General features: G+C 45.7%; 1 protein-coding gene across 2 annotated transcripts in view; it reads left to right on the top strand.

The window, feature by feature from the left end:
• The window catches only part of DROSHA (drosha ribonuclease III), a 692,102-nt gene that overhangs the window by 193,793 nt on the left and 470,482 nt on the right, over positions 1 to 27,827 (top strand). The gene's annotated exons all lie outside the window — the stretch shown is intronic.

Below are 27,827 nucleotides of genomic sequence, written 5' to 3'. Positions count from 1 at the left end.
CACTGAAACCACCATGCTAAACATTGTTGATGACATCCACCACTCACTCGACAATGGTGAATCTAGCCTTCTGATCCTCCTTGATCTCTCTGCAGCGTTTGATACTGTTAACCACTCTACTCTACTCAATGTTCATTTAGATCGATTCGGCCTAAATGGTATGACACACAAATGGTTCGTCTCATACCTACAACAACGTTCTCAACAAATCAAAATCCAAAATTGCCTATCTAACCCTACCTCCATCTCCTTAGGAGTTACGCAAGGATCCATCCTCTCTTTAACCTTTTCATGGAACCCCTCACACTCATTCTTAAACAAGCCGGGATCAACTACCATCTCTATGCCGATGACACCCAACTCTATTATAAGATTAAAACCCATGCTGACATCCTTCACCTCAACAACACCCTCATCAAGATTCAAGCCTGGTTCCACACTAACCACCTCAAACTCAACCCTAAAAAAACTGAAATAATTCTTTTTTCCCCTAAAAACAACCAGCTCCTTATTAAGAATTGGATCTCTGACCTTAATGCCCTCAACTGCTCCTTATCTTTATCCTCCTCAGTCAAATCACTAGGTATCTCACTTGACGACCTCCTAACCCTCAAGACACACATCAATATTTCTGCCAAAGGAGCCCTCTTCACTCTCCGCCACCTTAAGAAAATCAAGCCCTTCATCCCGATCGAGGATTTCAAACTAGCAGTCTAATCCCTTGTTCTTTCTCGCATAGACTATGGTAATGCCATTCTCACCGGAATTCCCAAGATCCACCTCGCACCGCTTAAATCTGTGCTGTACCTTGCAGCTAGGCTTACCTTAGACTGCAAGCGATTCGACCACATTTCCCCTACCCTTAAAATCCTTAAATGGCTCCCCATTGAAGGTAGATCCACGTACAAAACAGCCTGCATTACACACACAATTCTCCATTGGAATACACCGACCTACCTCGCTAACAAACTCACAAAAGCCGGTTGCTCCCGTTCCTTGAGAAGCACAAACACCTTCCTTCTTATCCTCCCCCCTTCAAAAAAAGAAAACCACCCAGTCTTGCTCCTTTTCCGGCAACGCTCCATGCATTTTGGAATGCCCTTCCAACTGACCTTCGTTGCAACCCTTCCTACCCTTGCTTCAAAAAAGAACTCAAACTACATCTCCTCAATAAATATTGGGGACCATAATCCATATCTGCTATCTTCCACTGGCCACATCTGTCCGACCTCAGATACATCCGCCCTCCCTTCTTTTCAGCCTTACTTCGCCCTTCCTCCTAGTCTCTTCCACCTCCCTGTTTACCACCTTCACTCCTCCCTGCAACCCCCCCTCCCTTGTCCTCAGTCTGCCCTCATTTCTGCCCCTCCTCCTGCCCTCATTTCTGCCCCTCCTCCTCTCGTCCTTACAAACCCAATCTGACCACCAACCTCCCTATCCTCCTCTGCAATTTTCCGGCTCTCTTTTCAATGTATGCCTGGTTATTTTTGATTATCACATCTCCCACTTTTCGGTGTTCTTATTTCCCATATTTATCATTTTGAAATATGTGTAGCGCAGACTTATATGTTGTTTATACTCATTTATGCTATGTATGACCCATGTCTTACTGACCTTCTTGTCTCAAAGATGTAAAGCTCTCTGATACCCCTGGATCCAGCCAGCACTATATAAAACCTCTAAATAAATAAAAAAAAAAATAACAGTTGGAAATAGGAAAAATTTAAAGTGAGTTGAAAAAACAGCAATGTGGGCCAACGTTCTCCCCTGTGACATCTTCTAAGTGTGACAGATTTTTTTTTAAAGCAATATACCTTTAGAGCCGCTGGATCCCCACTGGTTGTGGGATATATAGAACTTGTAGGTTCACCAAGACCCAGAGGAACCCAGAGCCAATAACTGAACAGCGTCTTGCAATGGTTTTTCATTGTGTACCAGGTATATAGCAATTTGTTTGGGAAAATAAAATAGGTATGAAAGACACCTATTTTTTTCTAAAATGGGAACAAAATATAGAGTTTAGAAACAGTAGCTATTTGCACATCTCTGAAATTGTGGGTACTCATACATGTGACTTCATTTTTACACATTGTCTACAGAAATGCATTGTAAGTCAATAGGTAATAACAGTTGCTCTACAATTCTGTGTGCCCCTAAGTCTCCCGATAAAAATGGTACCTCACATGTGTAGGTATGCCTAGTGCCTGCGACAGGAAACAGCCCAAAACGCAACATAGACATACCACATTTTTACGGTGAAAACTGACCCTTTTTTTTGCAAAGTGCCTAACTGTAGATTTTGAACCCTAGCTCTGCCGGCACCTAGGGAAACCTAGCAAACCTAAAAATTTTTTAACCTAGACACCCGGGGAATCCAGGATGGTGGTGACTTGTCTGGCTCTCAACAGGTTCTGTTAACCAGAATCCCCTGCAAACCGCAAACTTTGTAAAGAAAAAAACAAACCCATTTTCCTCACATTTCTGTGATGGAAAGCTCTGGAATCTGCAAGGATCCACAAATTTCCACCCACCCCGCATTCCCCAGAGTCTCCCGATAAAAATGGTACCTCACTCGCGTGGGTGGGCCAAGTACCCACGACAGGCAAGAGCCCAAAACTTAATGAGGAGACATCAAAATTACCTATCACAAAATGACCTGGTTCTGCAAGGGGGGGGTCACCTGGGTCTTTGGCCGCAGGCTCAGCGGCCATCCAGGGAAACTACCAGACCTACACATTTCTGAAAACTAGGGAGGGAGGTATGGCTTGCGTGGACACCCCAACGTTTCCTACCCAGAATCCCTCAAATCTCAAATTTAGCTGAAAAAAACCCATTTTCTATATTTTTGTGTGGGATCACCGTGCAGGCACAAATGTCCTACCCCATAGCGTTCCCCAAAGACTTCCGAGTAAAATGATACCTCACTTGAAGAAAATGGTGCCCATTTGGAAGCGACCCTTTCCCAAGGGGTCGCTTCCATTACACTAAAGTTGATCCCTGGTGCTGGCATTTCTTCTGCACGATCGCAATGCTGTGTGCAATCGTGAAGCAGGAATGCCCTGCACAGAAATCAGGGGAGAGGAAAAACTATTTTCTCTCCCCCAATGCCAATGTGCACGGAGGAACCCCCCGCCCTCCTCCCCCCATGAGCAAGGAAACCTACCTTGCGTCAGTGGACGCCTGGAAGCAAATGGCGCCCAGGGCTTCTTGATGACATTGGCGCATGCTGTGCGCGCTGGTGTCATGGGATTGCCTCAGGGTGGCAGCGGAAAATCTTCCGCTGCCATCCCCCTTTGTGGGAAGTTGATGGGCTGCCCATGGTGGGAGTCCCAGCGCTTCGTCCATGGGTGGGTGCCATGACTGAGCAGTTCCAACTTGAGCACATGCCCACTGTGGCTCAGGAAGGAACCTCTCCGTCATGAGCATAAAAGGGGTTATGGTAGAATAGGATACTGAAGGCCATGACAACCGTGTGCCTCAATTGGGAACAGAAGCAATCTTGTTCCTACCCGTTTGTTGATATTTGCTTGTAAATAATATTGAGCATGTACAATGTTATTAGATTCCAAAGTTAATACTGAAAATCTGTTGTTAGCGAACTCTGCCATGTCTTCTGCCTAACTCCTTAAAAATCTATATAATTATAGAAGGGTACGAGTGAATTAAGGGAATGCTTTTCTCCAAGGGGTTCTGAGTGATGTCAAGTAGACAACGAGAGCAAAGCTCAAGTAGTCTGTGATGCCACTTTGCTCTCATCTATTTGGGGTCATTCAGAAACCCCCGGTTAAAAACATCCTGTAATTCAGTATTACTCATCTGTACAATTATGTTTTGTATGGCCCCAAAATCATCGCCTCCCCACTGAACAGCTGCGCAAGGGTAGAGCAGTAATAGAAAGCCATACATAATGCAGTCTCTCCTTCCTGTCCCGAATTCACCCAAAAAATGCCTTAGCTGCAGTCACTGACAAACCTGACCACCTTCCCTACCCCAAAACCCTAAAAATACCCCTACCACCCAATACCTCTAAGCACTGCTAAACCCTAGAAATACCAAACCCACCCCAGAACCCTAAAACACCCTTACCCACACCTAAACCCTAAAAACACCCTTCCCCCAATACCCCCACACCTAAACCCTAAAAAATCCCTGCCCAATACTCTTACCCATCCCTTCACCCTAAAAATACCCTTACCACCCTATGCCCCAACTCATCCCTTTACCCCTACCAAACCCTAAATCTACAACCCCAACCATAAACCCATAAATATGATTATATATACCTACTGGCGGTTGTCAGTAGGTAGTTCTAGTTAGGACTTCGTTTCCATAGACAACGCATATTTTTTTTGTTAATTTTGGTGCCTTTTGATGAATCTTGACAACGTTTTCAAAACTAGTTTGCCACTCACTTCAGCTGCTGTTAGGAACGTTTTCGAGTCTGCTCCATCATGGAGCTATATCTTTTATACATGCAGGGGGTCAACCGCTTTTATTATTTGTTACATGCTGACCCTATGTTATTACATGCCACAGATGTTGCTCTTCTAATTTTCCCTTAGAACTGGCCACCAAGCGAGAGCAAACAGAGGCTTCCCTCACCGCTAGATCCAGGGGGTGGGCACCCCAGGCATAGCTGAGCCAGGCTATAAGCAATGAGGTCTCCAGGGCCCCTCCTTTTCAAATGCATGGCCAGAATCAACCTGGAGAGGAGGACTGCGTGCTGACACTGTATTAAACGGCCAGGCCCTGGGGCCGAAATAGGCCCAGAAGGGCCAAATGGGGCCCCTCTGCCTATTTCTGTATGGCAGAAACCGGGAGATGGTACGTGCGTCCGCCTCATTAGTTAATAGCTGGCCCTCAGGGGTAGCCGTCCCCTTTAACACCACTCCCCGGCCCACCATTATTATCACAAATCCACCCCCGGGCCTTGCCCAAAAGCGGGGTCAGAGAGAAAGGGGGCCTCCCATAGCATTTTCCCCAGGTAGTTTCCCATTGGAATTTTAGACGTGGCTACAGCCTGAAGCGCTGAACAGAGTTACACCAAATTTGCCAGAAAGGAAGATCCTGGTGCAGAAAGTGACCGTTTTGTAACTGTGTAAATATGTTCTGTAGTATTGGAGTTATTGAAAGCAAAAGATTGATGGATATCTAGGGATATGGCCCCCGCGAATCCAACAGTTCTTAAAATGAGACCTGATTGGCTGCTACCACTTAAACTAGGAAGTGTTATCAGCCATTTTGGGGCTCAGACTCCTCTAGGTCCCGAGAAAAAAGCGAAAAAAGAAGGGGGCAGGCTAGGAACACCCTGAACCCCTAGGTCTGGTGGCGGTGTCCAAAAACGTTTGTTTTCAGTATTGCTGTGAACTTGCGGAGAGTTGGCTGCAAAAATTTTAAAAAGCGCAGGCTCCATTGCATGCTTTTGTGAGTTGCAGCCTACCTGTGCCCCAGATTGCAGCGAGCAGAGTCCAGGAAGTGGTAAGGAGGCAGACTAGTGCTGTCTCTTCCCCAAAACAAAAGTTTTTTTTTTTTTAAACGATTTTCCCTTTCTGTGATTACTGTCTGTGGTTGTTACAGTTTAAAATTGTAGTTTTAACCTGCCTGTGAGTGCATATCTTATCAACTGTTTTTTAAACTTGTGGTTTTTCCTGCCCATGATTGCTTCCATTTAACGTGTTGAATTGTGGGATTTACAGTCCAAACTTTGTAGTTTTTCCCTCTCATTCCTGGTGAAGATTCATTTTCCCTCCAAATTTCTTCTTTGCTCTGTGCTAAGACCTGTATGTTAAGAGTGCACCCCCAGCCACAATTTTGTGGTCACAAGCCAGTGAAACCAGCACCGCCCCCCCCCCCTCCCCCCACCAGCAACAGGGATATTCTACATCAGAGGGTGCATCTGTCAACTGTTTAAACTGTGTTTACTAGGGACTGTGCACTTCGTTTTTATGGCCAGAAGCGGGAGTAAAGTTTTATTCAAACAGTATTGTTAGATTTCAAGTTAGTGAGGCCTTAACCTCCAGAAGTCCAAAGTACGGATTGAGCCTGTCTGTCTCCTAGGAGATTCTGAACAGGTAAAGCAGCTTCCAACTCCCTGGCCAGCAAACCTTGACTGAGGTCGCTGGGACATTATATGGTCTGCTAATGGTTGGTACATGTATACAGTGATTGGTGGTTGTATATGATGTTTCTATTGGATTAGGGTTATTGTCCTCATTGGTTGGGTATTTGAGTGCACTGATTGGTTTATGGGTCTGTGTTTCAATCAATGTAGGTTTGGGACTAGGGCAAGGGTTAGGATTTCTATTTGAAGTTGGGACTAGGGTTTCCTGTGTTATTGGTTGTTGGGACTAGGGTTGGGCTAGGGTTAGACCTTTAATTGGAAGTAGTGATTCGGGTTTCTGGTGTGATTGGTTGCTGGACTACTTATGGGACAGAGAGTAGGGTTACGCTTTTTATTGGAAGTAGTTACTAGGGCTTTCTGTGCCATTGGTTGCTTGGACTTGGTTTGGGACTACTGGTAAGGCTAGTCCTCTATTGGACGTAGAGTTCAGGGTTTTTGAACTGATTGAATGCTTGGACTAGGGCTAAGATTGGCTGTAAGGTCTCGGTCTCCTATTGGTTCTAGATTATAGGGCTAGTGTTGTGATTGGATAATGTTAGGGCTAGGGTACCCATTGGCTGACGGGGTCACCTGATTACTAGGGCTATGAAAGGCCAGGGTTAGGGCGTCTCAGCCCGGGCGTTGAGGCTAAGGGCGGAGGGGACAAGGGCAGTTGCCTGTTTGAGTCTGTTCGAGACTAACCAGGACCAGGGCCAGAAATGCTGCCCAATATACATACCTCCTTTATGCATCTATATACTTTCAATGTACTTATGTATCTATATATGTATCACTTTCTTCTAATTTAGTATTTCCAATGCACTTCCCTATTTCTCAGCCTATACTTCGCTCAACATATGCTCTAGCCCAACCTTCTGACTCATCTCAATCTTCTTTCTACTACTCTTTCCAATGCACTACCCTATCTCTCATCCTATACATCTATCAATATATCCTCTACATCCACTCTCTCATTTATCCCAAACCCCATACCACTACAATGATCCCCAAAGTAACCCTTTCTAGACTCTCTCCAACTCTACCCCTCCTTGCATCATCTGACACCTCTTTTACTATACCGATCCCCTAAAACAAACCTTTCTAAACTCTTCCCTCTTTTCTACCCTTCCCCAACCCTTCCCAATCCAAATAACCGACTAACATAATTACCACTAAAATTACTTTCATGTTTTACCATACTAATAGAACACTAATCCTGTTTGGTTCCGGAGTGGCATGCTACTCGCCAGAAAAGCGCTTCAACATCCATCAAGGGTAACAAGTGCTATATGAATTCAAACCTTTCTTCCCCTTTTATCCCTCCGCTATCCTTCTCACTCCAAATAACTGACTAATATCCACCACGAAATTACTTTCATATTTCACCATATTAATTCACCACTAATCCTTTATGGGCTTCCTGAATAGCTCACTTCAACACCCCATCAGGGGTAACAAGCGCTATATAAATACAAACCTTGTTTCCTCCTCTATCCTTCTGCTATCATTCCAAATCTAAATAACTGACTAACCTATCCACCACTTAAAATGTACTTGCATGTTTCACCTTACTAATTCAACACTAATCCTCTATGGGTCCTGAAGCAGTGTGCTACTTGCCGAAAAAGCGCTTTGAAGCCTCGTCAGGGGTAGTAAGCGCTTAATAAATGCAAATACAATACAATATACAGAATGGCTACATTGATGCAGATCCTGCCCCCATCGCCATAACTTTTGTCTGCATGTAATCGTTCCCTTGGAAAAAGAAGACCTTCTTGGTCATAGCAATCTTGAGGAGTTTGATTATAAAATCTGTCTGCACCTGCATGGGTTTTGGTCTCACTTCTAACCTCCAAGACACATTCTTGAGGGATGTTTGTATATAGGGAGGTTATGTTCATAGTGACAAGAATTTGTTCAGATGGGTTGAATGGCAAATTGTCCACCAGTTTGATTGTTTCCACAGTGTCATGTATGTAGAATGCCGCAGATTCGGCAAAAGGTTTCAAAAAGATATCCACATACTTGCAGAGTGGTCCAAGTACTGAGCCGCATCCACATACTATGGGACTACCTGATGCTTCTCCATGCTTTTATGCATCTTGGGCAAGGTGTAGATTGTACGTAGCCTCCGTTGTATCTTATTCAAGAATTCGGATTCGAGTTCAGTGAGGAATCCTTACTCCACCCTTTGGTTGGTAATCCTCTTGATGGTTTCAGATATCTCCTTGGTAGGGCCTACCCTAAGTAGAGAGTAATTGGTCCCGACCTCCAGTTGTGAAAGAATCTTTGTCTTGTAGCCCCCAGTGTTCTGTACTACAATGGTCCCACCCTTATCGGCTGATTTGAGCACAATGTTGGTTTTTTACTTTAGGGATTCCTAGGCTTCACATTCTTTTTAGCTTATATTGTATTTCACATTCATTGCTTTTTTCGATTAATCCCTTTGGATCATTTAGATTTCCAATACATGACCTTCTGGCCTTCTATCGTGAATCTACTTTGGAATTATTTTTTTATATTTTTGCGGTATACCATTGAATACTTGAGTGGTTTGGTAGTGAAGAAAAACTATAACAATCTGTACCGGTGACAACATGCACGTTTTACACTGTCTCGTGAACGTTTAAACTTCTCAGCCTCACCATGCCCGATGTTTGTCCAGTCTCCTCACAGAGCGCTGCCGGAAATGTGAGCACACACGCGGGCCGAGCGCCATAACTGAGCTTATAGCTTCCTTTAGATACAAACTTGGTTTGAGATTATCTTTTTACTTAATAGTTCTCTGAACGTTTTTTCTCGCCGAGGTACGGCGTCACTAGGAATTCATTTCCTGATTTGTATGCGACCACATAGAATTCAATTCTGTACCTTTGGGTAAGTCCTGTGGGTTGCTTGGCCTTGCACTTTCGAGTTGTCAAGTTTCCAGCCCATGTACTCTCTTTGGCTTTACTGGCACGTACAATATTTAGGAATAGACTTGGATATTGCAGATGCTTTATCTGCTCTGCAGATATACCCACACCTGAGGTACAGTGCACCCTGCCTTGGGTCTTGAAACGATTTAGAAAAGGGGGTGGTGATGAACAGAGTGTCTGAGTTAAACAGACCACTCTTACCCAGTCTAAAGATCAGGGCTTGATCCATCACCGTTATTTATCTCACTGCCCCATCCCAGCTCAGAACCTGGCTATATGCAAATCAGTCTGTCCCTGGCCCAGTGCATCATGGGAACAGGGCAGACTAAACTACCAAGCCAATTCTTCACCAGAAAGGAGACAAGCTACCGGGGACCGGTTTCTGGCATTTTAGCCTTCTTGTAAGAATTGGCTTTTGTAGTTTGGTTTGCCCTGTTCCCATCATGCACTGGGACAGGAACAGACTAATTTGCATACAGCCAGGTTCTGAAACTGGGATGGTGCAGTGAGCTAAAAAACGGTGTTGGATCTAGCCCTGATCTCTTGACTGGGTGAGAGCTTTCTGTTTAATTCAGAGACTCTGTCCCTCACCACCCCTTGTTGTAAATATTTTTGTCCACCCTAAGCATGGAAGGGTATTCTCAGATGTGAGACCCTTGCTCATTGCACCATCAGGATTCAAGCAAACCGGGCCGAAGACGGCTGTAATGCCAGAAACCGGTCCCCGGGAGCTTGTTTCCTTCCCAGTGTAAGAATTGGCTTTTGTAGTTTGGTTTGCCCTGTTCCCATCATGCACTGGGACAGGAACAGACTAATTTGCATACAGCCAGGTTCTGAAACTGGGATGGTGCAGTGAGCTAAAAAACGGTGTTGGATCTAGCCCTGATCTCTTGACTGGGTGAGAGCTTTCTGTTTAATTCAGAGACTCTGTCCCTCACCACCCCTTGTTGTAAATATTTTTGTCCACCCTAAGCGTGGAAGGGTATTCTCAGATGTGAGACCCTTGCTCATTGCACCATCAGGATTCAAGCAAACCGGGCCGAAGACGGCTGTAATGCCAGAAACCGGTCCCCGGGAGCTTGTTTCCTTCCCAGTGTAAGAATTGGCTTTTGTAGTTTGGTTTGCCCTGTTCCCATCATGCACTGGGACAGGAACAGACTAATTTGCATACAGCCAGGTTCTGAAACTGGGATGGTGCAGTGAGCTAAAAAACGGTGTTGGATCTAGCCCTGATCTCTTGACTGGGTGAGAGCTTTCTGTTTAATTCAGAGACTCTGTCCCTCACCACCCCTTGTTGTAAATATTGGGTCTTGAAAGGCGTACTAGGTGGTTGACTTCTGTTGTAAATAGCTCTTTTGTGTTCAGTCTGTTTTCACTGTTTCCTACGTGGAACTTTAGTATGTTCTTAATGTTATGATTCCGCCTAAGAATTCCAGCTGGGTCAGTTGGTGCCTGGCCAGATGGTGATCTGCTGTGTTACTCTGTGCTGCGAATAAACTTGTGTTCAACAAGTCTCTACCTGCTTGGATCTTCATTTACTATTTATTACATTTTGGCGACAAGGACTAGTATCTGGCCAGAAGATCAGCGGCGCAGCGGGACAAAGGTCTACAGAATAAATACGGCTTTCACCGCAAAAGAACTCTGTGTGCATTAAGTGAGTCATCACTGCTGTTACTCTTCGAAAATTGGACGTCGTGTTAAAGTCTTGACAAGGTGAGCGCTTTTCACGATATTTGGAGGATTTTATCCGGGCCATAAACTTTCTTGAATCAGTTACCTTGGTTGCCTGGTTGCTGCTTCTGTGTGCCCCGAGACCTCCATTCTCCTTCGTGACCACGGCAACGCTCCTTGCGCAAGCTGCTTCTAGCGCGATCCTTCCGACACAGACTACGAGTATCACGTCATTCCGCAATAGACGCTACTCATCTCACGCGAGGATTACGTCATTCCGCAATAGACGCTACTCACGTCAGTTGTCAGTTTAATTTCGACGCTGCTCGCTATGCGCTTGCAGTTTTTGATTACCACGGAGACAACCGGTTTCAGCGCGATCTCGCTAAGTGATAACATTGCCATTTAAGCTTGGTCCTGCAAACATTCATCGCAAGTATAATAAGTAAGACAAATGCTTTTAAAATTTTAACCTGGTTGGTGTGGAGGTTCATCACTGGAAATTTTAACAAGACAGTTAGTCTCTAATAATATTTTATTTATTTCTTCCTGTGTTTACACAATTTATTTATAATTTACATTCCATTAAAAGTAACTATGTCACAACAAGTTAATGTGGCACTTCCACCCCAATTTCTTAGTGAACCAGGAAATCCTTCCACTTCCTGGGAGGATTGGATTGTTATGTTTTATAATTACATTGAAGCATTGGACGGTGAAGATTTTTCTCCTAAAAGGAAAAAGGCACTTTTAATGACAACGTTAGGTAAGGAAGGTCAGCAAATCGTCAACTATTTACCCCAAGTTTTGCCTTCTGGATCTCAGTCTCCTCTTGATGAATTTAAAGAGGCTGTCGCTAGACTTGATACTAGATTTGCTAAAGAGGAGAATCTTGTTTTACAAAGATTTAAATTTTAGAAGAACCAACAGCGTGAAGATGAATCCAGTGATGACTTTGTCGCACGTTTGCGAGAACTCTCTGTGAAGTGTAGCTTTGGCCAGATGACAGATGAACTCATTCGCGATCAACTAATTGTTCAATGTAACAATCGGAAAATACAGGAACGCTTATGGGCAGCAAAAAACCCAACTTTAAAGGTTGCTATTGAACTTGCGAAAATAGTAGAAGAAAGTGAAAAATGTATGAAAGAATTACAAAAGAGTGGTCTTGATCTCAAAGTTGCTGAGATTTCCAACAAAACGATTCTCTAGTGACAATAGTGATACTGAAAGCTGTGCTGTTGCTCTTGTTAGAAAAAAAGGGTATGCTTTTCAAAAAAAGAATACCAGTCGGCAGTATTCTAAGTCTCAATTTAAAGTATGTTCTAGATGTGGTAGCAATACACATTCTTCAGATGCGAAATTTTGCTTTTGTAAAGAGGGCGAAAAACGTTTGAAGGTTGTTGGTTCTCAGAGTGAGTGTAATTTTTCTTTTGAGAACTTTCCTTGGCACACCATCTGTCTAGATTTTATTGGGCCTATAAATTAGTTGCCTTTCAACCAGCGTTTTGCTATTGTAGTCTTTGATTGTTTTTCGAAGTGGCTCACTGTTCGCTTTGTCAAAGATATCACTACTGACTCAACAATCTCCTTTTTAAAAAGTGTCTTTTTGGATGAGGGTTTTCCTTCTGTGTTAATAACTGACAATGGCACACAATTAATTTCTGGAAAAATGGTTTCTTTTTTAAGAGTGTGGGATTTGTCATCATCGGATCAGTCTATATAACCCACAAAGAAATGGTATGTGTGAGAGGGATAACAGGCTAATTAAGGGGATCATACTGTTGAGTTTGGTTGCTTTTCTAACGATAAGGTTCAAGAACTTGTTTGGGCCTATCGTTCAACTCCCCACAAACATGAGTGCAAGTCCCCTTTTGAGTTGATGCGTGGTCGTCCTCCTGTAACCAAATTAACACCTTCTTGGCTAAGGAATCAGGACAATGTTTCTCCTCTGGAGTCTTCTTTGGATGGCTCGTATTCACCAACTTCTGTGGGAGATTTGGTCATGGTAAAGCCTGGGAGGTTCTCCAAGGGTCTCTCGAAATTTAGAGGTCCTTTTGCTGTAAAGCGTGTCTTTTCTCATTGTGTTCTTCTTGACAATGGGGAATGGTGGAATTTCAGAAGGGTAGCTTTGTATAAGCGACATTCTGATGTGGATGTTAGGACTACTCTACCTTCTTCTGTTTCCTCCAGTAATGGTTACATGTTATCTGCTCAGTGTGACCTCAATTCTTGTTCCCAATCCAGTGCAGGGGGGGGGGGGAGGTGGATTGTGGTAATACTTCTTCTTCTTCTTCTTCCTTCTCTGGGTGTGATGTTTCTATTCCCACACCTTCTTGTTCTGGTGATGCTGTCTCCTCTTCTACACCTTCATCCTCCTCTGTAGCAATCTCTGCAAGTGGTGGTACTTCTAGAAGTGCTCGTTCTCGTCGTCCGCCTGTCTATCTTAGTGATTATGTTCTTTAGTTGTTCTTTTATTTTCACTTTGCTTTATGGGTTTAAGGGAGGGAGATATGTTGTAAATAGCTCTTTTGTGTTCAGTCTGTTTTCACTGTTTCCTACGTGGAACTTTAGTATGTTCTTAATGTTATGATTCCACCTAAGAATTCCAGCTGGGTCAGTTGGTGCCTGGCCAGATGGTGATCTGCTGTGATACTCTGTGCTGCGAATAAACTTGTGTTCAACAAGTCTCTACCTGCTTGGATCTTCATTTACTATTTACTACAACTTCCCTATACCTTGGGCAGTGCTGCTTGAACATGATAAACCGGCAGTGTGGCATGTCAAATTTTGTAGTTTTTGTCTGTACCAAGGCATGCAGGCAGCAATGGCAGTCAGCTTGACCCTGGAGAGGGGGTCCTATGGTACCTTCTTCAGTCCCCATGTACTAGGTCCCAGGGTACCATTTACTAGGGACTTACGGGGGAGGGGGTGGTCTGCAGCTGCCACTCCTGGTACAGTTTTAGGGAAATAAAACTGATACTGTGAACCTGGACAGCATAGATCTAGTACTCTACAGTTAAAGTTGCAGGCAAAAAGTGTGCGTGCGGGTACTGCAACAGATACCCACTTTCCCACACTCTTCCTTGTAGTTGTCACTATAATTGAATCTGCTGAAGCATTTCCCTTAAGATATTTAGGGTCCTGAATGACACTGGAAATAGGTTCCATGCTTGTTGCCAAGGTCTCGGGATGGGGTGATGTCTGTGGTTTTGCTGCGTGGGTTGGTTAATTCTTGATTGACACTGAAAAGTTCCTTGGAGTTGGTAGAGTTGGCCAGGATTTTGTTGTGAAGTTCCTCTTGGTGGCTCTGATCTGGTTGCGGTAGTCCGTCATAGCGTACTTGTAGGTGGTGTGGTTTTCGGTTGTCTTGGTTTTCTCCAGTTCTTCTCCAGGTGTCTGCAGGTGCGTCTGGCATCTTGGAGAGCGGTGGTGAACCAGGCGTCTTTCCTGGGGCGTTGTCTGTGGCGAGCTTGTCTGCGCAGTCTGAGATCCAGGTGTGGTGTTCTCTGGCTGCGTCGCTTGAGTCGGGTGCCCAGGTGTGGTCGTCTCTGGTGAGGGTGGCGTTAAGTTGCTCGTCTGTACCCTTGCTCCAGTTCCTTCGTGGTGGGCGTCGGGCTGGCGAAGTGTACCCACTGGTGGTCGGTCCATGGCGGCTGCTTTGTGTGGCTGAATTGGACACTGTTTCCTGCCGCGCAGATGGGGTCGAGGGTGTGTCATGCTCTGTGGGTCGGTGTGTTGACGAGTTGTTTAAGTCCAATGCTGGTGAGGTTGTCACGAAGGATAGTGGAGTTGGAGTTGCTGGGTTTGTCGAGGTGGAAGTTCAGGTTTCCAATAAGCATGTAGTTTGTTGAGGCGATGGCGTGGGGTGCGTAAAGTCGGTGATGGTGGTGGCGAAGCGTTTTCGGGCTGGGGAATTAGTAGACAAGGGTTCCTCGGAGTGTGACTTTGGAGGTGGTCTGGATCTGGAAGTGCAGGTGTTTGACAGAGGGGAAGGTTTCGCTGGAGGTGGTGAGGCGAGGTCCCCTCCTGGGTGGTTGGGGCGTTCTTTGCTCTGGATCTTGTATCCATCTGGGATGGTGGTGCTGATGTCAGGGGCAGAGGATGCGTTGCTCCAGGTCCATTAGTTGGTTGAAGATGCTAGTTTTCTTTTCCTCCTCTTCTGCTATTATTGATAGACTGTGTGTTTGTTACAGATCACATTAGGCTGCTGCTGACAGCTGGTCATATCGCTCAGGTAGCTGGAAAAGCATTTCAACGTTATGAATTGTTTTAAAACCGTTTAAATTCTTGTTAACATAAGCTTCACATAGCTCTTTAATCGCGTTTTCAAGTACATCTGCTCTTCCGCCTTGGTCTAGTGCAGCTGTGTGCCCATTGTTTGGAGGGCGTGGCAAAGCAGATTTCAAGCACCCACACCTTGTTTAGAGAGAGGAGGGAGTGGAGCGAAGGAGGAGTTTCGCCGAGCACCACCTTACGTAGCTCTGATGTGCCGCTGGCGTGCTAAAGGCAAGCCTGTCTGCGTGCGCCCGACTGTGCCCAGGACCCCTGGCTGTGTGCTACCCCATCATAATTTTAAATACACCGCGGATGAGCTGAGGAATCTGAAGCCACCCGTTATGGAGGCATGTAAGCATAATATCCACGGAGAGAAGGTGGCACTGTGCTGTGGTAATTGCAGTAAGAGCTTCACCTCAACAATATTGAATACTCAACAGAGGGCAGGACTGTTCTTCTTCCTGTTGAACTGTAGATCCCTAACTAAACTTAAACGTGAAATTCATAATGCACTGGAGGGAAATAAGCCTGATGCCTTGTTTTTGACTGAAACCTGGCCCAGTGACGGCTAAGATATCCTAGATGCCCTACCTGAAGGTTACGGGATGGCAAAACAGGATCGGGTTGGTCAAAGGGAGGGTGGATTGCTATAATCTATAAATCGCCGATAAAATGCGACATTAAAGACACCGACCTCGACAAATGTGAGGAGATCTTTTTCACGCTTTCCATAGCAGGTAACCACACTATAGCTAGTTTCCTGATTTACCGTCCTACAGGTCCAGAAACACAATTCATCACTAGCCTAGGTGAAAATATTATACAGAGCCATTAGTCACAGCAAACTCCTCGTTCTAGGGGACCACAATATACATTTTGATGAAACTACAAAACCAGAGGTACAAACTGTTTCCCAAGACCTCATGATCTTTAACCTAGTTCAAAGCGTTAACGCGCATACACATCAAGCAGGACACATTTTAGATCCAATTTTTACTAATATAATTGACGAAGTGGGACCAATCCCATGGTCCGATCACCACATAATCCCTTTTCAGATCCCAGACACGAACCCACGAGTCAGCTTACCTAAAAAGTCAGTAACCCGTAGGAAATGGGAGAAGCTTAATCCGGACTGGTTTTCTCAGGCACTATTAAAAAATTAGCCGGAACTGGGCAAGGATATTAACTTAGCCAACAGACAAGTGGGAACATGGATAACTGAGGCGCTGAATGAAATAGCGCCCTGGGCGACCAAAAATGCCAGGAGGGGGAACATTTCAGCTCCATGGTTCAATGACACCTTAATGAAGGACAAATAAAAATGTAAACAGTTGGAACGCAGGTGGCGTAAGAATTACTGCGTAAACATTAAAGGAGAATATAAACAACAACAAAAAACATTTCTCTTTGATAAAGAATACTCGCTGTGAGTTCTACACTAGGAAAATAGAAATGGCTAAAAACGCCTGAAAAAAAATGTTTGCCATATTAAAATCTCTACAGTCAGCGGATAGATTAACAGAACCCTCATCGATATCAGAAGTTCTTCGCAGAGAAAGTGGCAAAGATCTATGATACTTTCCCTAGGGAAGCACGTCAGGGCACCGGCTCTAAAGGAACTACATCTACAGTAGTCAAAGGTGCAACCCTAGATGAATTAAAAGTGCCAGAGCCAGATGTAATAAGGAAACTAGCAAATGGACTCAAATTGGGTTCATCTGTGGACCCAGCTCGTCCCGAAATCTTATTACATGGAGCAAAATGTATTGTACCTTTCATATCGAACTTATCTCCCGTTCCTTCCTATCCGGCAAAGTTCCCTATGAATGGAAGCAAGCTATGGTCTGTCCATTAATGAACAAACAAACCTCAAATAGATTGTGAGTTACTAGAGAATCTACGTCCCATTTTGCTCCTACCTTTCTTTGCCAAGATCCCAGAAAAAATAGTTAACACACAGCTCACAAAACACAGCGATGGTAATGACCTACTACACTGCTCACAATCAGTTTTCCGTGCTGCACATTCCACAAACTGCCTTGCTCCTGGCCAAAGAAACTCTAGGACAACAGGCTGACGAAGGACACACAGCTGCACTGATGCTGTTGGATCTCAGTGCTGCATTTGACACCGTCTCCCATGGCATCCTTTAACAGAGGTTAGTCTTGTGGCCTGAGCTGGATGAGATCCTTGCTGGTTTCCAGGTTACACAAGATACATTCACATCTAAGAGATCGCCCCAATTACAAGGAGTACCCCAGGGGTTAATACTGAGCCCCACATTGTTCAATCTATATATGGGACCCATTGCTAATATTGTGGAAGGTCAGAAAATGTCCATTGTATTGTACGCTGACAATACGCAGCTTATAGTCACACTATCTCGAAACTTAGAACATAATGCACATCAATTTTCCCGATGTATGGGGGAAGTAACGGCATGGATGGCAGACCACTGCTTAAAACTTAATGGCAGTTAAACAGAAGTGATGATAATGGTAAGAGCGCTTTATAACTGGACATCAGCCTGGTGGCCAGAAGTGCTTGGCCAGCTCCTAACCCCTAAAACCGAAGTCAAGAACCTTGGAGTATGGCTTGACTCCAACCTGACATATGAAAATCAAATCCGAAAAATAACAGGCAAATGTTTTGGAACGCTGAAAACCATACGGTAGGTCATTGACCTGCTACCTGATCGAGCCAGAAAAACTATAGTACATGCCATGGTCACCTCTCAGATTGACTACGGCAAAGCTCTATACCTAGGCGTAGCAAAAAAAAAATGCTGATGAAGCTGCAATCAGTTCAAAACGCTGCTCTCGACTAGTGCTGAATCTACATAGAAGATCATCCTACACAAAGGCCTTGGTCAACCTGCATGGGTTTCCTGTGGGCAAAAGGATCCTGTTCAAGGCAGTGTGCTTTTGTCACTGTATCCTAGCTAATAAAGGCCCAAGTTATCTGCAAACCATGATAACACCCTATACCCCCAATAGAAGCCTAAGATCTGAAGGAAAGTCACTAGTAATTGTACCCAGATTTAGGAAGGCCAGGCCAGGTGGCTGCTCTTTCAGATACTTTGCAGCAAAACATGGGAAGTCACTTCCGGTTGATTTGAGAAAAGAGCCATGTGAAGCTGCCTTTAGGAAAAGGCTGAAAACTTTGCTTTTCCCCACCAGTAAATTAGAATAGACCTAGAAACATGACGGTTAATGCACACCTACCTATCTCGTGTCATTCTGAGAATCTGCTGTAGTTCAGGGACACACCGTTGTAACCAGGCGCTCTACAAATGCTGCTGCTGATGATGATAATGTAGATGTCTGAGATGTTTGTTGTCATTCTGATGTATGCTGTGAGTAGCAGCACATCCCAGCTCTTCATATGCAATGTGAAGAGCAGTAACTCCAGCTGGACTCTGAGAGCATGGCCCTTTTGCTATAGAACTCTGGAAAAGTGTTTCTTTCGACTGTCTTCAGACCACATATGCTTGTGAAGCCAGTAGGCCTGCAGCTTACACATGCAAATCTTATAAACAACATCTTGTATGTGTTTTCCTGACCCTTTGCACTTGCTGTGTATTTATTTTTAACTGGTAACTTGTGATTAATGCCTTTCCTTTTTGAGTTTATTACCCTGGTGAACTAATGTTGAGCTGCTCCACCAGGAATGAGCAGTTGTGTCTGCACTCCTGGTGCTCCTTCCTGACTGTCATTTTGTTCCTTGTATTATGTTCACCCATTTGACTTGGCAGCAACCTGCATTCTCTGATCATTTCTTCCTGATTCCATAAATCCTCACAACCTAATATAATATAATATAGCCTCACAACCTAACTCCCAGACCTCTTCTCCCCACCCACTCTCCTATTCCTTAAAGGGCCATGCATCCCTGGAGTCCCCACAATGCATTGCTTTTATATACCTTCGCATGCCACATTTCTGCTGTATAGTATTTTCGGAGCGCCCACAGTTTGGATTCTGCACCTTGTTAAGGTAGTCTGTCGCCTTTCAACATCTGAATACAGCGCTGAATCGAGAAATATGATAAGTGAGGTTTTAAACATGAACTGAGAAACATTCCTGACACCGCCCTGATGATGATGCTGTTAATGAACTAAGAGCCTGATTCAGAGTTTGGCAAATGGAATATTGAGTCCGAAATGTGATGGCAATCCCATCCTATCCATTGTATTACAAACTCATTATATTCAGTAGCACTAGTAATACGGAGGACTGGATCTCCGTCATGTTTGGGTTGGAGTAACCCAGCCATCAAACTCTACTTACGCCCCAAGTCTAAGAGGGGAGCTGTCATGTGTACCCTATATGTGGCCTATATTCTTATCGTAGATGGTGCAACTTTATAGGTCATTACATCAAATATGAGCGGTTTTTGTAGTGAACATCCTGAACTTAAGTATTTGAAGGTGCTTTCATATTCGATGAACAGAAGGATGTGCTGTGAAATTAAGTATTTGCCGTGAATCACACAGTTTTTAGGTCGAAGCCTGCGTTGCAGCGCATGCGCTGCTGCAGGCAAGAGTTCTTGTAAACAAGAAGGGGCATGAAACCACGCCCCTTCTGTCATTGGCCGTCCTCGCGAAACGGAGGCCTGCCATTGGACAATGCCCCTGTTTGGATGATTTGTCCGGCTGTGATCCTGCCTTTTCAGGACTCTGTGACGTGACTTACGGTGTCGCAAGCGTATGCTCTGAAATATCGCCATGTCAACCATGAGTCAGGTCACCAGTCTGAGAGGGGCGGGATTAATTATCGCGTTTCCGGACAACATTTTTTTTTCTTTCGCATTTTTGCAGGCATTCCTGCGCGTTCCTCAGTGGTGGAGGAGGTAGGGGAGAGGGGGTGCTGGTTTTTTAAGGCACGCAGAGGCTTGTTGGAATGAAAAGCACCCTCAAGTCTGTATGGCGTGCGTGCGGCTCTACATGATCGTTCCTATCAATCCCACAAAACTGAGGTGCTCACATTGCTGCTGGGCAAAAAGTGCAAAACAGAAGACCTATTGCAGACTGGTTGTAAAGTAAATAAAAACATCAGTAGTCAATGGGAATTCCAGCTACATAACGTCAGCAGGAATAAAACTCCAATTCATTGTGATTTTGGGGGGTGCACCTCGGAGGAAATTTGTGTAACTCTTGTCCGTCTAGCTCAATTTTAAAGGGTCAAAGGACATCCACTGCCACATGTAGTTCATATTGTGTGATTCTGTTTTGCAAGTTGCAGCCCACGGTTTTGATTCTTTCCAGGGCCATCTCAGCCTTTAATACTTCTGCGGTCGATAATTATTTGCCCGCCCCTTCCTGCCTGATCACGCTCCCTCGGTCACTGCTGGAGTCAGTGATTTCCCCCCCCCCCCCCTTCAGTGTTTGTTTAATCTGCACCCCTTTGCTTGCACAGCAGGCTCTGTCTGTACTACTTGCTTGCAAAGGATATAACCCCTCTCTTGTAGACCACAAGCGGGGGTAGAGACGGGGCCGGAGGGAGCACCCTGAAGGGGGTGGGAGGGGAGGGAGTGCAACAAGGGAGCCCGAGAAAGTATTTATAGCGCTAACATCACCCAGAGAGGTGTCTGAGCGCTTTACAATAGAGCGGAGAGCGTTACATGAGAAATTTAGAGTAACAGGGACAGTCTGTAAAGCTCCTACGATTACTCAGGGTGAGAGCTACCTATGTTACATGTACCAATTACATATTCATGAACAATATTGAGGATGGAGTAAAGCAGGCAAACCTGCATCTCTGGTTTAAGCTGGACGGAGCTCTAAACTCCTGGCTTCAGGACCAAATGGCACTCGGCCACTGGCTGTGGCAGAATCTGGACCTCGGCCCCTGGCTGTGGCAGGGTCTGGTACTCGGCCCCTGGCTGTGGCTGCTTCTGGCCCTCGGCCCCTGGCTGTGGCTGCGTCTGGCCCTCGGCCCCTAGCTGTGGCAGGGTCTGGCCCTCGGCCCCTGGCTGTGGCAGGGTCTGGCCCTGGGGCCCCTGGCTTTGGCAGCATATAGGTCTTGCCTTTCATCAAGTTAAAGCCCTTTGCTTTGCTGTACAATACCATTAGCAAAGAAAATGGCTTTAATTTAATCAAATGCGAGACCTATTGCATTTTCAATGGTTGTTTTTCAAGCAGTGAAGCCGGGATTAATCCGAGATGTTACTATTTCACACTGTACAATTCAGCCACTAGATGGGTATCTCATGCTGAGATCAAAGGCTAATGCTTTTTTCCTTAATTCTAGGAAGATGAGTTTAGAGCATGGATAACATTCAAAATGCACATTTTTACCCATTAGTTTTATATAGGGAGAACCTTGACTAAGGTAAGGAATGTTTTATAATAGATACAAACTACCATAAATTTTATTTTTTGTCATAGGTTGATTTGCCGGGATTTATAGGATGCTGAGACTTGCACATACTCCAATATCTGCCGCATAATCTGCTCATTTCAACAAAAAACAATTTTGTTTCGAGCTCAAACTGTTTAAATGTTCATTAAAAAAGCAGGGCAATGTGTTGCCGCGCAGTGTAAGGCCTTTTGCAAGGTTCGCTGGTCACGTTTCTGTTGCTTATTGCTCTAATTGGGCGTTAAACTGGTACTAGTGAGGTGCAACCAACGGCCAGTGTTAACACATTTGAAAATGACAAAATGATAATGTAATAGTCACAAAATGTTCTGCATTAAGCCGTATTATTTAGCTACTTTGTTGCATAATTTACTCAACCCTGCCATATTATTCCAGTGGCCCGGACTATAGCCACTAGGCCTTATCACCTCCCATGAAAGGTGAGAATGTTTTGTACTTGAGGTTCCAAGAAGACGTTAATCTAAACCACAGTGGCTCACCCACCTCTACTGTTCATTTACAGTTTGAGAGTCCATGCGTGGTGCTCAATTGTATAGGTGCAGGTAGTATATACAATCTGGGCGGTGCGACTGGTGCCTCCGCACTGGGCGCTGACTTCGGGGGGCGCCAAGTTTTCAAGTACATTAGGATTTAAAAAGCACTTTATGTCGCGTTCCTTGCCTGCAGCAAAAAAAATGCCATGATAACTCTTGTGTTTAATTGGCCTGCTGGAAAGAGATCGGAGTTTTGTCTAGGGGCAGTTTTGACTTGTCAAAAGTAGCTCAGAGGATTAATATGCCTGCTTCCTAGAATGTGTGCCATGCAGATCACATAGTGCATATAATGTAAATTTACAGTGGGTTAGTGCTTTTGTCCGAGAGAGCCTTTTGTTACTTGCAGTTTATAGCTTAAAATCCTAATTTAACTATTACTTGGCATTAAAAAGCTGCAACCACTGTTGCGTTTACAATTCTGAGTTTATGCTTTTCCAGACGAAGCACTCTTAAAGTACACTTGTGTAACCAGTGTGGATGTTATGTGACTCCTACAGCTTGTAGTCCTCTGTCTTATGTAATATTTCCAGTAGATTGATGTACACACATATGAATCATTCATTGTCTCTGTATATTGTGTGGATGATGTAAAGTGCTCGGACACCATAAACTGGTATGAGTAGCACTATAAAAAAAAAAAAGAAATGCACTTGAGAGAGGGAGTAGCTATGGAGACTTCAGGGGCACTGTTAAAGCGAGGTAGTGAGGGAATCCGTGAAGAAAAGGTAATTGGGGGCCCCAGCAGACATTGTCACACAAGGCGCCACCAGCTCTATAGCCGGCCCTGTATACAATACACATCCATGTTGCCGTGCCGGTTGCCTAGCAATATTTTATGTCTACAAATTGTGACAAACCTATAACCGCGGGGGGCAGCAAAGGTACATTGGAGAACTACTTCACCAGGGCCTCTGTGGATTTGGATAAGGATAACCTGTTGACTGAGCGTAGGATTGAACGTCGCCGCTCTATCGAGTTCCTAAAAAATAGACCATTTACTGATTTGGCGCCTATATCTGTCCTGCCGGATACTGACACCGATACCTGCAGTGAAGATCCACTGCCCTTGGACAAATTTCCCCTACTCCTCACACACTCCACCGCTCCCTGGTACAGCAACCATCGGTCCTTCACCTAATGTGTTGTCTTCATGCGCTCCTTGCACAGGACCAGATGTTGAAAATGTGCCTTGTGCTCCAGCTAGGGAGTTGCCTAAAAGGAAGGGCAAGATGCTGCACATGACCAAAGCCCCTGGCCCACCACCATCTAAAAGGAGAAGGGGGGGGGGGGGGGTGCACCTCAGAGGGGTAAGCTTAGCCATTCCGAGTTCGGTAAATCCCTGAAAAGTAAGACCACTGTTGTAACTATGACTAATGCCCCAGCACCATCTGATATAGTGCCAGCGGCAATAGCACCTCTAGACACAAATGTTATATTGCCTGATACCAACCTATTAAGTGAAGCTGGGGTAGTTTCCCCCCTTTGTACTCTCTGGTACCCCGTGGGATTCCATAGATCAGCTATTTAGGTCCTTTATGCTTCCTATATTGGATATTCTAAAGAGGGTGGAACAACGACTTGGTAATTTTTTTTTTTTTATTTTAAATTTTTTCAAACCTTTATTGTGCATAAACAGCAGAACAAATACGGGCCTACAACCTTCGGGCCGGCCACGAAACATCATCAGCACAAGTGCATGCAATACAATCCAATCCCCCCAGCAGCTGCAATAGGACTAGCGAGCAATGAACTTTGCATCAGAATGAGTCATATCGCCGGGGGAGAGGAGAAATGAAGGTTAATTTTTAAGTTTTTAAAGCGTTTTCACCAAAAGATACAGTGAAGAAAAAATAATAAGAAGATTAGAGTCCGCACAATATCTTCACGCTACGGGCAGGCGACGTTATATTCTGAAAACATCGACGAAGGTTAACAACAGGTATATCGTGGCGGTGCAAAACAGTGGCAACAATTTACTATCTCTCATGCACCCCAAACATCGTCGCTCCAACCCTACCAACCCCAACCCAGTCCCGGAAACGAATCAGAATCTAAAGCACAGAAAATAGAAAGAAAGGCCCATAGAACCAAGCGTACAGCAAATTACCCCACCCACCCTGCAACATTGTGGAGGCTACGGCCTGCCCCCCCCCCCACAGAGTGCCTGTCGCCCCAGAAACCCGAAATATAGACAAGAAAGAATAAGAAAGAAGAAAAAGAAAGAACATGAACACCTTTGATATAGGGAGCGAGAGAGAGAAATTCAATCTACATTCCCAGAAAGAAAAGGGCGGGGAGGAGCCCACTAGTTACTAAACACCCGAATATCCCGGCCCTTCCGAGACTCACAGTTGAAATATCTGCCCTTAAGTAAAGTAAAGTACATCATCAAGTAGGCCTACAATGCGGATATGGAAAAACAGCATACGAATGCGCTCATCAAAAACTTAATCAGATCCAACCCCATCCCCTACAGCCAGCAAAATCAGTTAGCAATGGGTAAGTATCTTAGCCCTGGCCCGATCGCGGACAGAGTTCCACGCCACCCACATCAGGAGAGCCCCTCCCCCCGTGCACATCAGGGTAACATGGTTGCCTGAGAAAAGAAACAGGAACCCAAAATGGCCACCAGCTATCAACACAAAGTCCTTTGTCCTCCATGTATAGGTGCGTCAGGGCATCAATAAAGTACAGAATCAGCGGGGAGAGGATTAAAGGCCCTCTGTCAAAAGTCAACACGCAGGATAGAAGTCGATCAATAGAGTCACTCATTGAGCTCGGTGGCGCAGGCAACATGAAGGCAAGCCCAGGGGGAAGGGGAGACAATGTATCAGCCACGGATCGAAAGGGCTGCCAGTCGTCGGCTCCGATGGAAACATCCACAAGGCTAACTTCAGAGTATGCGCAGGGAAACAATGTCTCATCATGGGGAGGCAAAGGCAAACACTCACTCAGCTGGGGACAAGCGCTGCGTTCGCGAGCCACCGTGGACTTCATGGCTTCCAGTCGATCTCCCAGTGCTCGGAAGCCAGCAACCATCTCCGACCGGAGATCACGGAGGGCAGCCAGGATAGTGCCGCAGGATACTGCAGGTTGATGGTCACATAAGGCGGGTGTCAGCGCTGGTGCTCGCAGTCCAGAGTGCTGCTCCGGCAGGGCTCGGCTGACCACGGGCGGGGGCATGGTAGGTCTCCCTCGCCGCGGGAGAACAAAGGGAAACATGGCGCCGGTAACAATGCAGCAGAACTGGGGAGGGTGTAGTGGTGGCGAATATCGCTGGGGAGCTTCGAGACCACCAGCGGCAAAGTCAGATCAGGGACACCTCCCAAAAGACGTCTCCCCTCCGCCTAACAGCGGGAGGAGGCAGTCGCCTGTGCTGATGTGGGTCGCCAGATGCCGTGCATTGCTCACCTGTCCCGCGGAGCGTAGAACCACCACCGACGGGTCCCTCAAAAGCGGCCGTCCCGGTACCAGCGTAGCCCGCGTTGAACTTTAGCAGCAGTGCGGCGGTGATTGCCGCGGATGGGAAAGCGCCTCCATGGAGGTATCCGCACCGTCCAGCCGAGCCGATCACACTCAAGCATCCGGCCGCCGACAAGTGGCCATGTAGGCGAGGGTCCGGGGCGGGATTCGTATCTCCCGTTTCTCCAGCACCCAGGAGCGCCAGAAAGTCAAAAGAGGAACAGAGCACTCAGCTCGTTCTCACACGCAATCAGCCGCCAGCGTCAGCCAGGAAGAAGGTCAGGATAGCGCTGCGGAGCTCAAGGGCCGGCGGAGCCGGGCGACTACACGTCCGCTCCGGCCGCCATCTTGGCTCCTCCAACGACTTGGTAATTTAGAGGCATTGTATGTTGATAAAGTTGGGGTAGGGCCTTCTACGAACATCCTAAGGCCCACCACTTCATCGACGATTCCACCTCAGACTCCAACTGCCCTTGCCCCTACTCTGGTTGCCTCTAAGGGTCCTAACAATGGCAATATTGGAGCCAACAAACCTTTTGGCAATAACAAACCGAGAGCAGCAGTTGTTCTCAAGAGCTCCAGTGAGGATAATAATACAGCTAACAACCCCCCCAGTAATATCCAACGGAAAACTTCGGCATCCCAGCATGCCCAGGTGCCTGTGGCAACAGCGGCAAAATCTATAGCCCAGGCTGCTAGAGAACCACAGAAGGGAGGGGATAACCCCAGCGTCACGAACCAGCAATTGGGAAGGGGAAGGTTGAGCTTGCCCACTAATGATAAACTACAGGGCCATAATGTTGAATTACCCCCCGAGGCTGTGCCTTTCGTAGTCGTACTCACAGGAGTCCCTACTTTAGAGTCAGGTAAAAGGGAGGGGCATCCCCAGCTAAAAAACAAAATTCTCCACTGGCTAGGACAAAATAGACCACTCCCATACTACATTAACGGAGAGATAGTCCACGTCAGGCGCCTCCCTTGGTTGGGCAGCAGGGAAAAAAAACCTCAAGGGAGATATTGTAGTAATAAACTTTAGGGACCCAGAGGCAGTCAGATGTATACGAACAGGGTCCTCGGGGAACTTGAACACTGCCATAGTCCCACACGATCTAACATATTTTTATCCAAGATCGCTTGTGACTCCCCCTTTTTTCCCCGTAGGGCTTGTTGATCCTCACCGCAATAAGAATGCGTACCTGCCACCCTATAACAGATACACGGGTCATCCGCCTAGGCCCTTGCCTACTGGGAACAAATCGGGTTGGAATACAGTCCCTGTTGGTGGCCACAGCATGCTTCCAGGGGGTTCGGACCATTTGTATGGGAACAGGAGTATGGAGCACTTGATCCCTCTTACCCCGTTGGAAATTTCTAACAGATATGGTGTTCTTTCCTGTTTCGATGGCTGTGATTGACTTACCGTTTCCACCGCCCCTCACTTAACTAGTTCAAAGGTGGGTAAAGGGGAGCTAGCTTGGGTGGACGCTCAGAGTGGGACTAGGTTGATGTCTATATTCCCCCAATCTACCACTGCTCTCTTTATATCCCAAATGGCCAAATCCCCCACATACCCATGACTCATTTAAGAGACAAATGTGCCCTGATTCAGGCGACCCAATCGTAGGAACTGCTACATCTTCCAACCATTCAATTGAGCCACCTAGCCGACAAAGCAGACATTTAGCGGCCCTATCATGGAATGTGGCGGGTTTGGCTCCAAAATTAGACAGCACTGATTGGTGTGATTTTGTGGATACTCATGGAATCTGTATATTTCAGGAAACATGGGCTATGACCGCCCTCCATAGAATGGGGTATGTTACCTACACTGAACTCGCCATAAAGGGTGCTAGAGACAGGCCATCTGGTGGCCTGACTATATGGGTGGGTGTCCATCTTGGGTTTTCTGTTAAAAGGATTAGCACTAATAGCCGTGACTTATTATGCATTCTCTTAGCTCGCCCAAAAACACCTAAATTGGCAATTATTAACATTTACTCACGTCCTGTTCGTGTGGGAGGGACCTCACAGACTCTAGAGGCCTTTACTAATTTATTGAATAGTCTCCCTAGCGAGACTAAGGTGTTAATAGGGGGAGACTTTAACTGCCACTATCAACCACTTGGGGGGGGCATTCAGATATCATCAGACGAGGATGACGTCTGCCAGATTCCATTCCCTAATGTCTACCAAACTAAATCCTGGTCACCTAAGGTCATGCAGCTCACATCCTTAACGTATACATATTCACTTAGAGCATGTAACGGTCGCTTTCCAGGGGATAGCCCAGGAAAGTGTACTTATAATGGAATGGGCCATTCGTCAATAATAGACTATTTTATGTCTAGCTTGTCTTTATGGCCAATGATTTGTAACTTCCAGGTACATGATCGCTCGGAAAGTGATCACAACCCTTTGGTAGTAGAGTTGGATCTGCCACAGCCTAAGGCGGTGCCACAAGAGGCTGACGCTGTATCAA

This window comes from Lissotriton vulgaris, chromosome 4_1 (assembly GCF_964263255.1).
Source record: "Lissotriton vulgaris chromosome 4_1, aLisVul1.2, whole genome shotgun sequence".
NCBI lineage: Eukaryota > Metazoa > Chordata > Amphibia > Caudata > Salamandridae > Lissotriton > Lissotriton vulgaris.
The sequence above is the reverse complement of the archived record's forward strand: the minus strand, read 5'-3'. Positions and strand labels throughout refer to the sequence as shown.